This window comes from Orycteropus afer, unplaced genomic scaffold (genome assembly GCF_000298275.1).
Source record: "Orycteropus afer afer isolate SDZICR_OR568_19922 unplaced genomic scaffold, OryAfe1.0 scaffold00016, whole genome shotgun sequence".
Classification (NCBI taxonomy): Eukaryota; Metazoa; Chordata; class Mammalia; order Tubulidentata; family Orycteropodidae; genus Orycteropus; species Orycteropus afer.
In genome coordinates this window covers 2,493,387-2,510,314 of record NW_006921603.1, presented here as the reverse complement: position 1 = coordinate 2,510,314, position 16,928 = coordinate 2,493,387, and positions in this window count along the sequence as shown.

Below are 16,928 nucleotides of genomic sequence, written 5' to 3'. Positions count from 1 at the left end.
GAAGAAGAGTTGATGCTTTTGAGTTGTGGTGCTGGCAAAGAATGCTGAAAGTACTATGGACTGCTAAAAGAACTAACAAGATCTGACCTGGAGGAAGTGCAGCCAGAATGCTCCTTGGAAGCGAGAATGGCCAGACTTCGTCTCACCTACTTCAGTCATGTTGTAAGGAGGGACCATTCCCTGGAGAAGGATGTCATGCTTGGTAGGGTGGAGGATCGATGAAAGAGGGGGAGGCCTTCAAGGAGATGGATTGACATGGTGGCTGCGATGATGGGCTCAAGTATAGCAGGGATCATGGAGCTGGCATGGGATCGGGCAGTGTTTCCTTCTGCTGTGCATGGTGTTGCTATGAGTCAGAAATGACTTGACAGCACTTAACAACAACAACAGCAAAATTACTACAATGGAAGAAGAAAGCATGAATTTGGAGGAACAACAAATTGTCTTTCACAGTGATTATTTGTCAAATAGACAAATATCCTAAATATGCAACACGTTTTCCATTCCAAGAAGATACAAAGTATTATTATGCTTTAAGTTATGAATTAAGGAACTCCAGTGGCACTGTGTTGAAATGTGAATGAATAAGTGCTGTCAACTAGTGAATAGAGGAGCATAGTACCCTGCTTGTATAGATAACATACAAAGGAAACTAAAATTGTGGGCAAATCACTCCAACATACAATCACCAATTTAATATAAACACAAAAACATCACAATGCCTCAGAGACAACAGAACATCACAGTCCACACAAAGAAGCAAAATAAAGCAGGAGGAGAGACAAAGAACTAGGATACAGACCCAAAACACATCCTTGAGGAAGATGCAGATTGGAACTCCCTGATCAGGAATTCAAAAGAATTATATTTAGGTATCTTCAGTGAACTGAGAGACAGATCAAGGAAAACACAGAGAAAACCCTAGAACAATTTCAAAAGACAATACAAGAACAAAATGACAAAATGAATGAAAAATTAGAAATGATACAAAAATCTACACACAGATATCCAGAAGATGAATACCAAATTTTTAGAAATAGATAAGACATTGAATGGGCAAAGGAGCACAATTGACTCAATGGAAGACAGATTTAGGGAGATTGAAGGCAAATACTTGAACACTTCTTTGAAAAGGCAGAAATCAGAAAAAAAGATCAAAACAAAACTAAGAAAGCCTAAGGTTCATGTGGGATACCATCAAAAGGAATAACCTATGTGTAATCAGAATTCCAGAACAGGAAGAGAAAAATAAAACCACAAAGAAAATTGTCAAAGATTTGTTGGAAGAGAATTTTTCTGGTATGATGAAAGATGAAAATATATCCATCCAGAAGTCCAAGGAACCCATAGGAAAATCACCAAGCCATATCATCATCAAACTCACCAAAACCAAAGACAAAAAAAGAATCATGAGAGCAGCATGGGAAGAATGAAATGTTGCCTATAAGGGGCAACCAATGAGACTAAGCTCGGATTTCTCAAGAGATACCATGCAGGCAAGAAGAAAATGGGATAGTGTATATAAAACCATGAAAGAGAAAAAATTTCCAACCAAGAATTATGTACCCAGCAAAATTGTCCCTCAATATGATGGTGGAATTAGGATATTTCCAGATAAGCAGAAATTAAGGGAATTTGTTAAAACCAGACCAATCTTACAAGAGATGCTTTGGATCCTTTGGACAGAGAAGCAACAACAACTGACCATTAACACACATGATGATATAATCCCAAACCAACCTGATTATGGAAGTGTCTAAAGTAAATAAGCCTATGAGATTGTAAACAGGGAACCAGAGACATCAACTGACAAATGAGGACAATTACAAACCAAAAAGAGAGGGAAAAAATAAAAACTGAGTCATTACAGAACTTCTAGATGGTAGGGAAGTCAAGACAACTACAAGATAGAACAGACTGTTCTAAACTTGGGAAGAAAACTATAAATCACAGGGTAATCTCAAAGAAAAACAATAAACCTTCACATCAAAAAAGCAGACCAGCATAAATATTCAGCAAATACTAAAAAAATGGCAATGAAGGAAGTCATAACACGATTCATAAACAAAACAAGCTCAGCATAGAAAATTATATGGAATAAAGAAATCAGTACCACAAAAAAGCACATAACAAAATGACAGCAACAAATTCATGTTTTCCAATAATTATGTATCCAGCAATGGACTTATCTCTAAGCTTTATACCGGAAGAGTGGATGACCAAACTATGGTACATACACATAATGGAATGCTATGCAGCACTAAAGAATAATGTAGAGTCTGCAAAACACCACATAATATGGATGAACTTGGAAGACATTATGCTGAGTGAGATAAGTCAATCACAGAAGGACAAATAAAGTATTAGTTTGTTGTTGTGAAGGGTCAAGGAAAGGTTTATATATGGAGGGAAACTTTCTTTACTGGTTGCTAGAGGTGGCAAGGGAGGGGAGGGGACACTGCAAAAAGAAAAAAATGCATTGACCCATGTCACTTTAGCTTTGTGTATTTCACTGTACATAAATTATATTTCAATAAAATGCATTAAAAAATAACAAAAAAAAAAAGAAAAAAAAGAAGAAGCCATATTCCAAATGATTAAAAATACCCACAAAGAGAATATATGTGTCTGTGAGGTTCATGGAATTGTGGCAAAAGCATTTCCATTTGTCATCATTGTTTTTAGAATGTCATGAGAATGATGAAGGAAAAATTCTTGAAAAATAAATTAAGTTAAATATCAATGATACATGTTAAATGCTTAATTATGTATTTCAGGGGTAAATTGTAAGAGAAGAATAATTTTTTTCTCCATTTTAAATGAGAAAATTGAGACACAGAGAGTTTAAATACATTGCTAAGGTTAAAACTAGTAAATGGAAAAGTCTGTACGGGCCCCATTCTGTTCCACTCAACAGCCACCAGGTTCAACCCATAATAGCACATGTGGCAGTTTGATGCTCTGAGATAATTCTGTCAAGGGATGATTAGCTGAAGAAATAAATATATGAAGATGTGTATCTTGTTGAAAAGCAGAAATAAAGATATAAAATCTTTATATTAGGTATGACAAATTTACTCATAAGTTTCTTGTATCTAGAAATATGTCATCACAGACGTATTGATCCAAATTAACTCCCTACATCCTCGGTGATCTCTACTTAACCATTCTCTGACATAGCTTAAAAATCCATATACAGAGTTGAGTAAGGATAGAAATACTCTATTTTCCATTTTATTTACCAGACTTGCCATTTTACCAATTAAACCATAATTCTTTTGTCAATGTGAACTATGATTTTACATCTCTTTACTCTGTAGTGAAAAATAACATTAGTTGAATGTTCTTTAGTACATTTATAGAGGTGTGAGATATTAATACACAAAACATATCATTGAACTATATTTTAGTTTTTAGATACTTAAATTAATGAATCTATAAATCATATTTTATAGACAAAGTCAAATGATTAATGTCTTATTGTCTTTATATAGTTATTTTAAACACAGCTAATATGAGGTGTGAACAATTGTCTTTTTGACGTATTAGATTGGTAAAGATCGAAATAATGACTCATTCATACCTGTGTAATCTGTAACAAGCAGTGGTTCCCTTTGCCTCCGATATCTTTTCAAGATGTGAAATGAGCTCACCTTTCTCCCCTCTTGGATCCCAGAGCTAACCCATGTCAGAAATAAGTAAGAGTCCTTTGTAAGAGCAGAAAAAGATTGACACTCTGAATGTTGATGGAAACACTTTCGGATTGTGCTAAGATTTTTAATGAAAAGTATAAATAGTTTACCTTTTAAGTAGCATGAAGAAGAATCCTGTCTTTATCATCTCCTCTCAATTTTATGAGTAGGATCACTTCAAGGCACACACATGCAAATCACCAGTTCTATTAATAGAAAAATCTCTAAGAGTCTTGGTCAGGAACATAGAGAAAGAAGACGTGATTATTGGAATCATGTGCAAGTAAGAAGTGTTAATGGACTAAAGCATCATTGGAACCATAACGGCAGAGAAGATGAGAGAGGCTATAGATGAGAAAATTCTTAATACTCATATGAAATGAAACCTGTAAGAATTGATTGGGGTCCTTACTGGAATGCATAACCTTTTTGATCATCATTTAACCCATCAGTGTGAGTAATTACCCTATATTACGACACTTGGCTGGGACTAGACTGAGAGGATCTGATTTTGGGAAATGGACAAGAATCAGCAGCACAAATTAGAAATGCAGTTTCTTCTATGAGACTTTAAATCAGGGAAACCATCATAAATACAATAACTGTACAGCATAAGTTCCAAAAATGCTTTATTTTTTTGTATTTTTAATATGGGCATGTGTGGTAAGGAATGAAATTGTTATTCAAAAAAAACCAAACCTGTTACCATTGAATCAGTTCCAACTAATAACGACCATTAGGTCTGCCCCATGGGTTTCCAGGCTATAATCTTTACTGAAGCAGACTGCTACATCTGTCTCCCATAGAACAGCTGGTGGTTTCAAATTTTGGAGCTTTCAGTTAGCAGCTGAATGCTTTAACCACTGCACAACCAGAGCTCCCCACTGAAATCATTATTAGCAATCTGTAATGTTCTGGGATAATTGCAAGATGTTTTCACATGCACTATCTCATACAATCCTTGGAATAACCCTTCATTGTAGATACTTTTGTTCTTAATTTGTGGAAGAAATCCCAAAAGGAGAAAAATGGCACTTGTAAATTTACTAAGTTAATTAAACCTGTGACATGAAGTGCTACCCTCAAATCACTTTGTCAAAAACTCCACATTCTTTACACCTTATCCAGGTCATCCCCAAACTTTTTTTTTTTTTTTTTTAAGGTAAAAGCAAAAACAAAGATTGGACATAGTGCCTAAGGCACTTGACTGCTAACCCAGAAGGCTGGCGGTTCAAAGCCACCAGCCACTCCTCAGAAGGAAGGTTGGAGAATCTACTTCTATAGTGATACTGCCTCAGAAACCCAAGGAGGGGTCACTATGAGTTGGAGCCGACTTGACAGTACATAACAAAAACAACAACATTACTGTATTTATTGTTGCATAAAGGGTATGGGAGAAGAATCCTCTGACCACCTCTAACCTTACGAAGCGGGGAGAAAATCATCAGGAGTTCAAGGCTGATTCCTGTAAAATAGAGGTCAGACATGCCACTACCATCCAAGTTTTTTTTTTTTTTTTTTTTTACCAATTCTGACACCAACCATCCCTCCCACGGAACTTTCTACTTCTCTATTGGGTTCGATAGGAGCTCTGGTAGCATAGTGCCTATGGCACTTGACTGCTAACCAGAAAGCTGGCGGTTCAAACCCACCAGCCACTTCTCGGAAGGAAGGTTGAGCAATTTACTTCCTTAGTGATACTGCCTCGGCAACCCAAGGAAGGGTCGCTATGAGTTGGGGCCGACTCAACGGCATATAACAACAACAACAACACTGGGTTCGATAATTTCTTACAGTAGCCACACAAAACTCATAGTACTCATGATTACAGGGTTTATTAGGAAAGTAACAGATTACAATTCAGGTCCAGGAGAGGTCAGGACACAATTCTATTATCAGGACAGCCTCCCCTCAGCCATACCTAAAATCATGTCTCTCTTTGGATTTTGGCCTTTTGGCCTGACCTCTGCCCTTCTCTGACAAGGGTTACAAAGCTGTTTAACTCTACCTATAGGTGCATCCCACGTCACCAGCAAGCCTCCTTCCCAAAGGCACTCAGCTGTTTTACTCTGTGGGCCAGCAAGCCTGCTGCTCTATCTTGTGCAGGTCTCTGTGTTCTTCTGCTGCGGCTGTCTCTGCACAGGAATCTCGGGTCCAAGGACACTGCTCCACTCTACCTCCAGCTCTTCCCTCTTGATGGCAGTAAGATTTGCCCCACTTTTGCTTGTAGGAGGACTCATTTTAAACCTACTGAGCTGGCAAAACTGACCAATCTGCACATTAGGGTTTCATACATCTTCTTTCCATGGTCCCACCTCCAGAAGAGGACCTCTGGTGGTGTAGTGCCTAAGGCGTTTGACTACTAACTGGAAGGCTGGCAGTTCAAACCCAGCAGCCACTCTTCAGAAGGAAGATTGGGCAATCTACTTCCGCAGTGATACTGCCTTGGAAACCCAAGGAGGGATTGTTAAGAGTTGAATACACCTTGAAGGCAGTGAGTTTGGTTTATTTTGGTACCCCTCACAAGTGTGTTGTGTACCTAATTTACATTACTAACAAGCTACCCAATTTCCTTGCTAGGCAAAAAGTACACCATCTTTACATATCTCCATCTTGTCATCTGGTGGGAGTCTCAAAGTCTGTGGCTAGAAGAGTAATTCACTGTACCATAGTTGTGTTGTTTTTGTACTTAATGTTTTCAAAAATCCATTATTAATGTGATATGGGCAGATATTACTTAATGTCTCTTAGACACCAAGTGAAGTGAGGTTTTCATAACACACTTGCTAATTTGACAGGGATGCTTGTTGTGAAGTCTTTTCTAACTCATAGCAACTCCAGGTACAATAGAAAGAAACACTGGCTGGTCCTGTGCATCTTTCCAGTAGTTGCTATGTTTGAGCTCATTGTTGCAGCCACTGTGTCAATTCATGTCTTTGAGGGTCTTCCTCTTTTTCACTAACTTTCTACTTTAGCAAGCATGTTGTCCTCCAGGGACCGGTCTCTCCTGATAACGTGTCCAATATATGTGAGATGAAGTCTCACCACCCTCACTTCTAAGGAATATTCTGGTTGTACTTCTTCCAAGACAGATTTATTTGTTCTTTAGGCAGTCTATGGTATATTCAATATTCTTCACCAACATCATAGTTCAAAAACATTAATACTTCTTTGAGATTCCTTATTCATTGTCTGGCTTCCCCATGCATAAGGCTATTGGAAATGCCATGGCTTGAGTCAGTTGCACCTAAGTCTTCAAAGTGACACCTTTGCTTTTTAACACCTTAAAAAGGTCTTCTGTAACAGATTTTCCCAGTGCAATATGTCGTCTGATTTCTTAACTGCTGCTTCCATGGTCATTGATTGTTGATGCAAGTAAAATGAAATCCTTGACCACTTCCATCTGTTCTCCATTTATCCATTTATTGATCCAGTTACGAGGACTTTTGTTTTCTATTTGTTGAGGTGTATTCCACATTAAAGCCTGTAGCCATTGATTTTCATCAGTAATGCTTCTAGTCTTCTTCACATTCAGCAAGCAAATTTTTGTTATCTTCATATTGCTGGTTGTTAATGAGTCTTCCTCCAATCCTGACAAGGCATTCTTTTTTCCCATTGTCCAGCTTCTTGGATTATTTGCTTAGCATATAGATTGAATAAAAACAGTGAAAGGATACAACCCTGATTTTAAACCATGCAATATCCCCTTGTTTTGTTCAAATAACTGCTCTTAGTCTATGTACAGCTTTCCCATGAGCACAATTAAGTGTTCTGAAATTCAAATTCTTTGCAATTTTCTCCATAATTTGCTTTGATCTACAAAGTGAAATGCTTTTGCATAGTCTTTAAAATATACGTAAACATCTCCCTGGTATTCTTTGCTTTCAGCCAAGATCTATCTGACATCAGCAAGGATATCCTTTGTTCCACATTCCGTTTTGAATCTGAGTTGAATTTCTGGAATTTCCCTGTCTATATACTGCTGCATTCATTTTTTAATCACTTTCAGCAAAATTTTACTTGTGTGATATTAATGATACTGTTAAATAATTTCCACATTCTGTTGGATCACCTTTCTTTGGTATGGGCACAAATAGAGATCACTTCCAGTCAGTTGGCCAGGTAGCTGTTTTGAAATTTCTTTGCATAGACAAGTGAATGCTTCCAGCATTGCACTCAATTGCTGAAACATTTCAATTTGTATGCCATCAATATCTGAAGGTTTGTTTTTCACCAATGCATTCAGTTCAGCTTGGATTTTTTCCCTCAAAACCATTGGTTCTTCCTCATATATTCTATCTCCTGAAATGGTTGAATGCCAAACAATTCTTTTTGGCACATCCTCTTTTGGTGCTACTTGTGTTTTTCAATATTTTGCCTGTTGTTTTAGTTACTTAGTGCCACTCTTATGGGAATATACCACAAATGAGATGCTTGAACAAACAGGAGTGTCTTCTCTTACAGTTTGGAGGTTTTTAGTCCAAGATCAAAGTGCCAGGCTCTAGGGGCTGGGTGAAGGCCCCTCAACTTGGGCTTCAGCTCTACCTCCTACTCCTGGCCCACTGAAGCTGGAGGCTTTTCTTCACTCAGCAGCTGGCTGTTGAGGCTGACAAACCCAAGGTCGACAAGTAACAAGGCATGGTCCCAATATTACCCAACCATGCAGTAGGGCATTAATTCAAGTCCATTAAAAGTCCCAAGGTAGGCAGAGCATGGCACGACTTGGCTACATGCAGGGTTGAAGCATGTCATAAGCTAGAGACCGTCCCCAAGGTTTCTCCTTATATTCGGGAAGCAGACCACATCCCTAACGCAGCTACTCAGCGGCTTGTGGTAGATCCCACCATGGAGTTGATTGCCAGCCTCATCATGAGGAATAACTATCACCAGCTGCCCAGCCAGTCAACCAGGCCCAGCCAAGTTGACACACAACCTTATCTACAACACCCATAGACAACTTCAATATTGCCACTTAAGGCTTAAATTTTGTCTTTCACTCTTTTGGATTGAGAATTTTTCCTCCATTTTGATTTTCTAACTCTAAGTCTTCGCAAATTTCATTATAATTCTTTACTTTGCCTTCTCTAACCACTCTTTGAAATCTTCAGTTTAGCTCTTTTACTTCATCATTTCTTCCATTCCCATTAGTTACTATGTATTAAAGAGCAAATTCCAGAGTCTCTTCTGATATACATTTTGGTTTTTTATTTCTTCCTTATCTTTTTCAATAACCTTTTACTTTCTTTATGTATGATGTCCTTGATGTTATTTCACAACTTGTCTGGTCTTTGGTCACTGGTGTTCCATGCATCAAATCTATTCTTCAGATGATCTCTAAATTCAGGTGGTATATACTCTAGGTTGTATTTGGCTCTTGGGAACTTGCTTGAATTTTATTCAGTTTCAACTTAAAACTCGCATATGAGTAATTGATGGTCTGTTCCACCAGCCCTTGGCCTTGTTCATACTGATGATATTGGTCTTGTCCATTATTTCTTTCTACATTTGTGGTCAATTTGATTCCTATGTGTTCCATCTGGTGAAGACTACTTGAATAGTTGCTCTTTATGTTGTTGAAAACATGTGTTTGCAATGAATAAGTCGTTGGTCTTGCAAAATTCCATCATGTGATATCTGGACTCATTTTATTACAAAGACCATATTTTCCAACTACTTATCCTTCTTTGTTTCCAACTTTTGCATTTCAATCACCAGTAATTATCAATGCATCTTGATTGCATGCTTGATTGATTTCAGAGTGCAAAAGTTGGTAAAAATCACAATTTCTTCATCCTTGGCTTTAGTGGTTTAGTGCTCTTCTTCTTAGCATATGGATGTTATCTTATCACCAACAGCACCGTACTTTAGGATAGATCTTGAAATGTTCTTTTTGGCTACAAATGCAACATCATTCCTTTTCAATTTGTTATTCCTGGCATGATAGAGAAAGTGATTGTCCAATTCGGAATGGCCAGTACCTGTTCATTTCAGCTTATTAATGCCTAGGATTTCTATCTTTATGTGTTCCATTTCATTTTGGGCAATTTCCAACTTTCCCAGATTTACACTTTGTTCGTTCCACATTCCAATTATTAATGGATATTTGCAGCTGTTTCTTCTCACTTTGAGTTGTGCCTCATCAGCAAATGAAGGTACTGGAAACTTTACTCCATTCATGTAATTAAGGTCAACTCCTCTTTGAGGAGGAAGCTCATTTTCAGTAATATTTTTATCACCTTCCAACCTAAGAGGACGTCTTCTGACACTATATCAAACAGTGTTTTACTGCTATTCATAAGACTTTCCATGGGCACTTTTTTCCTAGTATATCACCATCTCCTTCGTCTCAGTCTTAGTCTGGATTATCAGCTGAAAACTGTCCACCATGGGTGACCCTGCTGGTATCCAAAATATCAGTGGCAGCTTCCAGCATGACAGTGACACAGAAGCCTCCTCAGTATGACAAACTGACAGATGAGTGGTGACAAGTGTTAAGACATAGTGTGTCTTACGGCAAAAAAAAAAAAAAAAAAATCTAGGATCTGTGGTGGCATAGTGAGTAAGCCATTTAGTTGTTAACCAGAAGGTCAGCAGTTCAAACCTATCAGTTACTCTGGGGGAGAAAGATGGGACAATGTACTTCTGTAAAGATTTATAGTCTTGTAAACCCAATGGGGATCACTGGAAGTCAGAATTGATTCAATGGGGAGCAGGTTTGGCCTTTTGGTTTTGGTAGTAAAACTGAAATCATAAGTATAGCACTTTCTGTGAGTTCTGTGAGTCTGAAACTCCGGAGCTTACAGTTGCTATCATAAGGGTATAGAGGGAACTTTCAACTTTGTAGCCAGCAGATCAGAAATGACAGAGCATCTCAATATTGCTGCTGGAGTTTGAGATCATGGCATGCTGGAGGACTATATCCTTTAACTTGTGACATCTGACCTACCTTAGCATTGTTAGAGTCAGATGAAGAAGTGTTGAATACACACATGTGATGTCAGAAGAGAAGTTGCAGACGAGTGAGAAGTTAGGACATTAATATAATCTATATAGTTAAAAAAATGAAAAACAAAACCTAAGAAGTTCTTATATGTTGATCATCTGAATTTTTTGAAATTATTGGCCAGAATGGAGTTTTTGCAATATAAGTTTGAGTGGAACTTTGTTTGAGACTTTGGAAGTACTGGAAACTAAAGGTCATGATTCATGGTAATAAAAAAAACCACTGAAGCAAATGTTTCATCTTTATTATTTTGATAATAAAGTCTGAGTTTCTGTAAATGTTTAAAATGAACAAGTGTGATGTTCAGTCAGGAAATATTATCTAATCTAGTTGTCATTGATCTAATTCACCATCACTTTGTAAATATAAAAATGTGATGATGTCTTTCATGCTTGAGATCACCCAGAAAAATTATTCATTACTTATTGTCAATATATAAACATGTACTACTTGGCCCTAAGTAAATCTTAAATTAATATAATGTTTAGTTTTTTTTTTTTTTTTAAAAAGCACTCTATATACAAAGAAACTAGCTTGTAGCTAGCCATCAAAGCAAGTTTGACTCTTATAGTTAAGGCCTCATCCATCCTTACAAGGAGTTCTCTTTAATTTTTTATATTTATAACTGTCTCTCACTCATCCTTGAGGTATATTCTCCACGTTCATTATGGATTACATTCTAGAAACAATAATATCTTTGTTTTGCAGAGATCCCTCACATGTACCGTCTTATGTGTGCTTCCTGCTCTTTAAGAAGGTTAAAAGGTGGAATGTCTGTATCAAACACTTATAATACTGTTCAAGATAATGACAGTGATAGTCCTCTCTACCGACTAGCAAGTGAAAGTGTGACCGCAAGTCTTGCCCAAGTTAGTCAATAGTTAAAACTGAAAACTTTTCAGAAACTAACACTGTGTCCACTAAGGCAATCTTAGAAGAAGTTTTCTCTGAAGTTTCCAGTTAGGAAGTTAAGGCTTAGGAGGGGAGTCAGTGCTTCATAAGGTGAAAAACAACAGGGGTTAATTCTGTGACTTCATGGTTATGTAACAATTACACACAGTATGTATTGCCCAATGTAACAGTGCTGAAGATGTGTGAGATTGTTAGGAGGCAACCACACAACACACGGAATTTCACTAGGAAAATCTTCATCAAACATGGTTATTTCAAAATATCTCCCTTTTACTCTTATCCAACAGTTCTTCCCTCCTCCTGCAAACACCACTCTCCTGAAATTATTCTTCTTGGAGAACTCAGTACTTTTTAACTTTTTTTCTTTTCTTTTCTTTTCTTTCTTTTAAATATGCTGAGTAGGTAGAGTAGCTTCTTCTAGAAAGGTGAGCTTTGAAATCTTAGAGTGTTAACTTCTACTCAGAAGTGATTGATTAAAGAATGGCAGGTTTCTCCCTCAAAGGCAGTCTGGCACCATTTTCTGCCATTGAATATAAATAATGTTTATCTTTGGTAAGTGAGGTATTTAGGACATTTTTCTTCTTTTTTATTCTAAATATTTTGCCAGGAATATAAATTAGTTGTATAATCAAGAAGAAATTGTACATATTATTTTATTTTAGTCAAAAAATAAATAATAAAATAACATTTTAGCTTATTTTCCTCATTTATTTTTATATTGGAACATTTCATCCATATTTCCTACAATAAATTAAATACCTTTAGAGGTCTGACTATAAAGCTTTTATTGACCCTTTGTCTCCATTAAAGTCAGATTGAACCATTTACAAAGAAACACGAAGGTAATTTTCTATTTTTCCAAAGCAAGAAGTTTGAACTAGATGTTTTTCTAAGCATTCATCTGCAATCCTAAAATTATTTGCACTAAGCCAACTCAATGGGTTGACTTCTATTTTGTTATGTTGTTGTTGTCGTTGTGTGCCGTTGAGTCAGATCTGAGTCACAGCGACCCCTCCTTGAGTTTCTGAGGTGATATCACTAGGGAAGTAGATTGTCCAACCTTCCTTCTGAGGAGGAAACCCACCAGCCTTCTGGTTAGCAGTCAAGTGCCTTAGGTACTACGCTACCAGAGCTCCTCTATATTGTTATAGAAATTCTCTTTTGTCTTGTCTTCTAGTTCATTCAAGCTCCTTTTAGGGTAAGTCTCAAGTTTTCTCAGATCTCTCCCTGAGTGTTTAGCACTGAGATTAAATAAACAACTCATATTTTGTATTCATTCACATTTTTTAGATCAGTGTTTTGGAAACATTGCTTGTTTTGCCTTCAGAAGAAAAAAAAAACATCTGGAATGATTACAAAAGATGAAGTTTTCTAAACCCACTAAGAAGGCCTCTAGTGTTTAGAACCTAGGATTCTGCATTTTAGTTACCCACTTCAGGTAACCCTAATACTCTAAAGTTTAAAAAACTCTGTTGGATATAGGTCAAATAAGTGGAAAGAAAGCAGAATATTTAGTTAAGTGGTTTGTACTTTTCAAAGTTTGGAATTATTTGCTGATGACAATTTGTACTATGAAAAATTAGGCCAATTTAATCTCCATTCTGTAAACTGGTAATCTAGAGTAGTCTTGACCATGGAAAAAAATTGTCGGTCTGGCTTTGTATGATAGACCAACATACAGAATTAGAATAGAGGGATTAGAATAGAGAAAAGTGGGTAGGAGACTGTGTACATATTATTTGAATTGAGTCAGAGAATATCTTATTTCAGAATCTTGAATTAGAATCGAAAAAACAAGTTGATCCGGGGGAAAATTGCAGTTTTCCAGAGAATAATGCATTTCAATTGACAAGAATAATTATAGTCTGGTTGAGAATGGAGAAGAAAAAAAAAGAAAAAAAAACTTCCTAATACAAATTGTAAATCCAGGCACAGTAATTATAGCTACATGCATTTGTGACCTATGTCTTCAATATTCTTGACAAGTTTAAGAAGAAATTTAATTAGTAGAACTTCCAAAGTTATTTTTTATTAAAAAAAACCCACAACAACATTTTAGCTTTTAATTACTATCTGTCAAAAAAAAAGAATGAGTCAGCAGTTAATTTTTTTCAACAGTAAATCAGTTGAGTGTTGACTATTTTTTAAAACCTCTGTCATATATGTGTTTTGCAAAGATTCTTACTATTTATAAGATATAATTAAGATCTCAAAAGTCCTTCAAAATATTGTTATATTTAAGTCCCTAAATAACATTCAAAAATCTAAGCAATAGAGTAGAAGTCTGTTGGCCTTTGATTCATTTCAAATGTCCAAGGACTACCTTTTATAATGCATTATAGAATTGAGCAGTTGTTGTTGTTGTTATTTGCCATCGATTCAACCCCGACTCATAGCGACCCCTCCTTGGGTTTCCGAGGCAGTATCACTACGGAAGTAGGATTGCCCAACCTTCCTTCCGAGGAGTGACTGGTGGATTTGAACCGCCAGCCTTCTGGTTAGCAGTCAAGTGCCTTAGGCACTATGCTACCAGAGCTCCCAGAATTGAGCAGAGGATCAGCTAAATGTGAACATCCGTGATGACTGAAGTTACTTATGTACATGACATAGCGTATTTCATGTTAAATACTTAAAATTAGTCTAAAGACCTAATAGACCATGTGAGCTACAGCCTCTACTACCCTGAGACCAGAAGAGCTAGCTGGTGCCCAGTTCCCACTGCTGACTGCTCTGATTGGGAGCACCATAGTAGGTCCTGAAGAGAGTGGGAGAAAAATGTAGAATAAAATTAAAAATCATAAAAAATGCCAGATATATATGTCTGATAGAGACTGGTGGAACCCTCAAGACTGTGGCTTTTAGACATCCTTCAAACCTGGAGCTGAACCCACAGCCAGAGATCACCTTTCAACCAAATAATAGACATGCCTATAAAGTAAACAATAACACTTATGAGCAAAGTACTCCACAAAACAATCAGACAAGACCAAAAAAGCAACATTTGCTTAAAAACAAAGTTCAGAAGGCAGGAAAGGACAGGAAAGATGGAGTAATGGAAGTGGGGAACCGAGAGGGAAAGTGGGAATAGTGCTGCTCCATTGAGGGGATTACACCCAATGTTAAGAAAGAAAATATGTATAAATTATGGGAAACTAATGTGCTCTGTAAACTATAAAACATTCAAAAATCATAATCTGCATGCTTTCAGGGTTATTAGAAATGTAAAACAATCTATGTTTAAAGGAGATAGCTGTTATTTTTCTTGTTGTATACTTCATTTGTAATAGTGCAGCACACACACAAAAATCTTGAAAAGTTACTTTCAGAAATCCAGGGTTTTTTGCATTATTGAACTTGGAAAGGAAGTTATGCTCTGGTTTCATTCATTGAGGTTTAGTGTAGCAAATGAATAACTTATTGTAGAATTCTCAAGTACTCCAAGATACAACTGAACATATGTTAGAAAAGTAGTAACCTCTTGAGAAAGAATGGCAGTTGGAAAGGCTGAGAATCCCACAGGAGTGCAATCTATTTTAGGATTATTTTCCAGATGAAGTAGAATAAAAACAGAAATGAACAACAAATATACAAGCATGATTTCTAGAAACATCTGGACAAGGAGATAGAAACCAAAATAAGCTCTAGGCTATATTTAACCTGTGCTTTTCTTTCTTTTTTTCGGAAATGCTGACATCATACCATGAGCATAGCACCATGGGGAATGTTAAACTAACACAATCCTTGCTGTGGCAACAGCCCTTGTGGAGTTTCAAAAGTCATCGTCTATCAAGATGATGTTCTCAACTACAAGAAGAATGGGTTTACAATTAGGAGATATGAATTAGATAAACTAATAATGAGCCCAACCTTTCAGAAAGATAGAGAAGCCATCTCTTCAATTTTTATTAACATGTATCCTTTTGGATGTTCAGAGCATCATCTGAAAACGTTGTATGTAAATTTTTTCCAATATTTCTCTCTCTATAAATTTATGTTTGAGCCTTATGTGGGGATGCAGAATCATTTGTTTGCTTGTGTTAGCTAAATGCATGATTCTTTTTTGGCCCTTTTTATTCTTCATTTCTAAATGTGTGTGTCATAATCATTAATAGAAAAAACTATATTATACAATAATAAAATCACTTCCACCAAGTAGATTCCAACTCATAGTAAGCCTATAGGACAGAGTAGAACTGCCCCATAAGGGTTTCCAAGGCAGTGAATCTTAAGAGTCAGACTGCTCAACTTTCTTCTGTGGAGTGGTTTGTGGGCTCCAACCATTTGGTTAGCAGCTGAATGCCTTAGCCTTTGTGCCACCAGAGCTCCTTTTACACTAAAATTGTATATGATATTTTCTAGATTAATCATAAAGTAAACATATTGCAGTAGCTAATAAATTAACTTGGCAATAAAATCTAAACCTACTGCCATGAAGTGGATTCTGATTCAGTGACCTCCCCCAATGGGTTTCCAGGGGTAAATATTTATGGAAGTAGATTGCCCCATCTTCCTTCTGTGTGGTGGGTTTGAACTGCCAGCCTTCTAGCATTGTGCCAGCAGAGTTCCCTAAATTAACTTAGCATTTAGAGTTAATATTTTAAAAAATACAATATAAGAATTATTCTAGTATTTTCCACTTATGTTTAGTACACTTCTTCAGCACCATGAAAAGTAAGATAATTTTAATGAGTTTAGGTAGTAGGATCTCTATGGGGATAGTTCAAATAATAGTTTTCTCTGATCAGACAACACAATAAATTGATATTCTCTTTTAGTTTTAATACCATCACCCTACTGTGGAAGTCTTCTTTATTTGGAGAGAAAGACTTAAGTTAGAAAGAAGAAAGTCGATCAGGATTACTCAGTTTGAGATGGCTAAATAGCAGATCATCAAATATCCAGAATAATTTAATCATGAGTCAGCTAGCTACAATAGTCTTTGTTTGAGATTTTATGGTATATTAGCAAATAATTTATTTTTATTTTCAATAGAATCCCAGCCTGTACATAAATAAAGAAAATCTAGCTATCTTCATAAATCAGTCGTGATAGTTGGAGCTGTGTGTCAACTTGGCTGGACCAGAATTCTGTGCGGTTTAAGCAATTGTGATGTGGGTAGTTCCAATGATGGGATCAGATGCATATGTTTTGAACAGCCAGTCCACTGAAAGAGAGTTTCCCTAAGGGTATGGCCTGCTTCCAGTATATTTATAGACATCCTGTGAAAAGAGACTCTTCTGTGGATCAGGATTCTGTTGTGCTGCCTACAACTGTCTGTGAGTGAACAATCCACCACTCAGCCTGGGCATCTTGGATTCATC